This window comes from Suricata suricatta, chromosome 3 (genome assembly GCF_006229205.1).
Source record: "Suricata suricatta isolate VVHF042 chromosome 3, meerkat_22Aug2017_6uvM2_HiC, whole genome shotgun sequence".
Lineage (NCBI taxonomy): Eukaryota > Metazoa > Chordata > Mammalia > Carnivora > Herpestidae > Suricata > Suricata suricatta.
The window spans coordinates 64,079,302-64,084,807 of record NC_043702.1 but is presented as its reverse complement, the minus strand read 5'-3'; positions in this window follow the sequence as shown (position 1 = coordinate 64,084,807).

Sequence of the window (5,506 nt, the reverse complement as noted above, 5' to 3'; positions counted from 1 at the left end):
GTGTGTGTGTGTGTGTGTGTGTGTGTGTGTGTGTGCAACAGTGACAATGTCACTAGGGACTTGGGTGATACCAGCCTCACCGCTGGTACAGATAGCCCCGCCCTTCGTTGTTTCTCGGTTTCTGGGGATAACTCAGCTATGCCATTGCCCACCAGTCAATCCCTGCTGTAGGTTAATTTAAACCTTGAGCTCTCCTAGGGCTATTTTATTTTATGCTATTTTAATGTTTTTATTTATTTTTGAGAGAGAGAGAGAGAGAATGGAGGAGAGGCAGAGAGAAATAGAGAGAATATGAAGCAAGCACAAGAGCCTGATGCAGGGCTTGAACTCATGAGCTGTGAGATCATAACCCGAGCAGAAGTCACAGGCTCAACCAATTGAGCCACCCAGGTGCCCCTCCTAGGGCTATTTTAATTCATGGATTGCTAACTGTACTTTCCTCCTTCCTTCCTTCCTTCCTTCCTTCCTTCCTTCCTTCCTTCCTTCCTTCCTTCCTCTCTCCCTCCCTCTCTCTCTCTCTCTCTCTCTCTCTCTTTCTTTCTTTCTTTCTTTCTTTCTTTCATGGGAAAGTGAAAGAAAGCTCTGCCATCTGGCTGAAGCCCTACATCCATCTTTTTCTATTTACACAGAATAGTCAAATAATATTTACCCAAGGGTCAAGATTTAATAAAATTAATTTTTACTGCTTCATTAAGTACATTCTTAAGTGCAACTGGCTTTTTCTGTTTTTCTCCTGAAAGAGTGGGGCAACAAGAATACAGTGACTAGAAATGCAGAACAATGGGTACCGCTACCCATATTTGTGCTAGGCACCCCAGTTTGACCCATCATTGCCTCTGCACCATCTCTGCAAATGTCATCAACATGGGTAGAAAAGCAAATGTCTTACTGTTGTTATGAAGTTTTGACCCCATGGGTACTCTGCAAGGGTCCTGGGGACCCTCAAAGGTCCATGGGCCACACTTTGAGAACAGGCTTTAAAAAAAAAATTAATGCTTATTTTATTTTTGAGAGAGACAGAGCATGAGCAAGGAGGAGCAGACAGAGAGGGAGACACAGAATCCGAAGCAGGCTCTAGGCCCTGAGCCGTCAGCACAGAGCCCAACGGGGGGCCCAAACTCATGAACTGTGAGATCATGACCTGAACTGAAGTCAGACTGGTAACTGACTTAGCCACCAGGGCGCCCTGAGAACCACTTATTAAATAGAGTTCCCTGTCACTTGGTGGTACTTACAGTAAATGTAAGCTTCTTGGGGTTAGGGATACCTACTGTCTGGTTTGTCATTTTACTTCCAAAGCCTAGAAAAGAGCTCAGCATGAAATACTGTAAAATAAATATGTGTATAACAAACAAATGAGTTTAATGTTAGCTGTATTTGAAGCTTGCACTGTGGCTGGTTTTTTTTATATCGTGTTCCCCTAATAAATGCCTATCAGTTACTTGGCTGATAGGAAAAAACAAGACAAAAAGACTGTATAAAGCTGGTGGCTTAAAAGGCTTACCCGGCACATGGAGATATCCTAAAACTTAGTCAAAAGTGATTGTGTCTAATTCCATAGGGAAATGAGTCTTGTGCCTGAAAGCAATAGAAGATGCCTCTGATGCATGCTCTAGAAGCTTCCTCATCAGTAAGCCCGGCCCAGACGCAAAATACATTCTTTTCCTTTCTGGGTTTTTTTTTTTTTCTCTTAGAAAGCTTCATTTAAAAGGCAGTGTGGAGAGTGATTATAAAGAAAGTTAATATCCACTTACTTTTTCAACTATAGTTTTTTAAAAAACAGAAATACCTGCTTCTTATCTCAAGTATTTGTTGCTATAAATAATATAGCAATGGCAAAGCTAATTGTATTTGTTCAGTGGTGAATGTGTCAGATAAGAAACATAATACCCACCATCAGAAGTCTGCTGCCAGGGGGCACATAGGTGGCTCAGTCGGTTAAGCGTCCAGCTTCGGGTCAGGTCATGATCTCATGGTTCGTGGGTTCAAGCCCTGCATCGGGCTCTGTGCTGACAGCTAGCTCGGAGCCTGGAGCCTGTTTCAGATTCTGTGTCTCCCTCTCTCTCTGACCCTCCCCTGCTCCAGCTGTCTCTCTCTGTCTCTCAAAAATAAATAAAAAGCATTAAAAAAAAAAAGTCTGCTTCTACCCCTGTGCTGCCGTTTTCTCTGCACAGTGCCTTCTCTCCCCTGTTCCTGAAAGGTAAACCTTACCCACCCTTCAAGACTTACCCCGAGTTCTACCTCCTCCCAACGGCCTTTTACTCTTCCCCGGATGCAGGTTATTTTTTCATCTGTTTCCCCTGCCATTTATGCATACCCTACTGTAGCCCTTAGCACAATGAATTTTAGACCTTTACCAGTAAGGGTGATGTAATTTTCAACTTTGAGTCCCCAGGACCTGATAGAGTGTCCGCAACAGAGTAAATGTTTAGCAAATGGTCTTTGGGATTGTTGTTGTTGTTGTTTGAAAAAAATGCAGCATTACTATCCTGTTGCGAGAATCAGGCAAAGCTGTCTTCTGATTATCATACAGATCCATCATGATGCATGCCCTTGTACAACATTATCACCTAAGAGAAACCGTAGATTTCATAAATGCTGCAATAAAACTTGGCAACCTTGAGTAAATGCAAAGAATAATAAAGTAGCAAGAAAAATAATGAAAAGCAGTTTAATTCTTGAGTGTTTTTCAGAACCTCCAAGAAAAAAGGTCATTAATAAACAGGACAGTCCAACACCTTGCCACCAAACAAACTGTGGTTCTTGTACCAGTAGCATTAGCATCACTGACAGCTTGTCAGCAATGCAGAAATCTCAGGTCTCAGCCCCCAAATCGGCAGTTTTTTACAAATCTCCAGGAGATTTGTACACTGTTAATGATTGAAAAGAGGTGGTTTCATTTCTTCAAAATCATATCCATCTATTTCTCCCATTTTGGGGGTTTTCAGAACAGCTGCCTCATATCTCTGACCTGTGAGTCCTTTGCAACTCTCAACTTCTGCCGATGAGTCACAGAGATGTCCTGGAAAGGCAGACAATTCCTGGGGGATGTTAGGGGGTGGGGAGGAAGGGCAGTTAAGAGGAAAGGAGTTTTGGGAAGGATGAGGAAGAATATAAGCTCCAGGGGAAAGATGCTAATAGGTGTGAGTGGTTGGCTCTAGAACATCTGGATGTTTGTTCTCAGTGAAAAGTAGAACAAATTTTTTTTTAATGTTTATTTTTGAGAGAGACAGAGAGAGCATGCACCAGCACAAATACTGTCAGCACAGAACCCAACGTGGAGTTCGAACCCGTGACCTGTGAGATCATGACCTAAGCTAGAATCAGGAATCCAACTCAACCAGCCGAGCCACCTAGGTGCCTCACAAATTTTATTTTTTAAGTGTATGCGCTTGAAGAAAATTGTTTAATCTGTTAGAATCCAGAATACTCTGCTCAGATTCAGCTTTTTATCATTAATATTAATTAAAATGAAACTAGTAAATTGCTGCTGGTGATAAAGTCATATGAGTTCAGAAAAACATTTTAAAGTCTCTGACCTTTAAAGAGTAAAAGGATAAACCACTGATTTACTACAATTGTTCTATTTCAGCTCACCTCTTTGTAGTCTGTGATTTAGCAACTCGGAAGTATTTTTTTTTTCGCCCTAAGGTGTTGTTTCGAAGCTTATTAAACTGGTGACTTGTGGTTCTAATTCACTACACTTAGCAAAAATATGGACTTCAATAAGAGGCTAGTACAAATGATCTAAGAAGCTTCAAATGCTTACTTTTAACAATGGAAAGAGTCTTTTTTTTGTTTTTTTTTTTCATATATTGGTAGTATGCTGCTTCACATTGAAGGGCTCCAAAATAAGCCACTACGCATAAAAATTATTTTAAGCCAAAAGGCATTTGAGTTCCTGAAATCCCTTATCTGCCTAAAAGCAGAGCCTCCTCAGAGAAGTCAACTGTCATAAATCCCCAACCACGACCAGGGGCAACTCTAATCCTCTCTTCTTAGAAACCCAAATCTACACACCCAAGCAGACATTGCCACAAAACTATCATATCTTGCATCTGTTTTCCTAAAGACCCATTTATTTTTCAAAGGTTATTTGTTTTTTCTTAAGTGCCCTTTTATCCTCTTTTAAGAAATCATTTGTTCTCACAGAAAGAAGTGTGACTCTGCCCTTCCCCATCGCCATTTAAGATGGGATGTGTGCTCCAAATTCAGCCACCTCCCTGACTCACCTTTCTTTGTGAACTCCCAAGTACATATATAATTAAATCTGTGGGTTTTTTTTTCCCTCTCGCTAATCTGTCATTTGTCAGTTTAATTAGAGGTCTTCAAACACTAAACATAGCAGGGTAAAATTTCTTGGCTTGCCAACAGTGTTTAATTTTATCAAATTGAGGCAATCAAATTAGTAGTAAAATGGTGGACATACCCAGACCAGAATTAGAATGAATTAACCACCAAACTCTTATTTATTTAATAAAAGTTCAGCAAATATGAGATGAATTCATTCTGCATAATCAGTAAAACCATATGAAGCATATAATAGTGTCATACAAAATCAATGGTGCATTTATATTTATCACGAATCGTGATTCTTCTTTCTTTCTTTCTTTCTTTCTTTCTTTCTTTCTTTCTTTCTTTCTTTCTTTCTTTCTTTTTTCCTTTTTAATTTACATCCAAGTTAGTTAGCATATAGTATAATAAAGATGTCAGGAGTAGATTCCAGTGATTCTGTAAGGATGCAGGTCTGAAATTGACTCCATGAAACAATAGAAGGGCACACATTGCCCAAGGCAAAAGGGACCACCCTTGTAACATTCTAAGGGCAGGCCTAAAGATGGAGGCTAAGACTAGTCACGCCCTACGTGGGGGTCCTGGGCCCACTCTGTGATTGGTCAATACTCTAAATGTTGTGATTGTGTCCCGCCAAAAGTAACAAATACTCTAGGCAATGTGAATGGCTAGACCTGCTGTCAATAATATTGTATAATAATGATTGGATCACTGTACCTATGTCACAATTTCCTGTAACTCCCCCTTCCCAAACTCATAAAGGCCCTACCCTGCCTTTGTTCGGGGCTCACTCCACGTGAATCCAGTGTGTTGTTGAAGTCTGTGAGCCTGAGTTTAGGCTGGCTGGGACTAAATTCGTAATAAAGCCCTTTGCTTTTGCATGCGTGATTCGGTCTCCCAGGTAATCTCTGGTTTGGGGAGGCGATATTAAAATCTAGGTACAACAATTCGTCCCTATGTATAGCCGACTGAATTATGGATGACCCAGGGCTCATCCCAACAAGTGTCTTTGCTAATGCCCCTTACCCATCTAGCCCATCCCCCTACCCCAACCCTTCTAACACTCCTCAGTTTGTTCTCTGTATTTAAGAGTCTCTTTTGTTTTATCCCCCTTCTTGTTTTTATATTATTTTTGCTTCCCTTCCCTTATGTTCATCTTTTTTGTATCTTAAGTTTCTCATATGAGTAAAGTCATAAATTTGTCCTTCTCTGA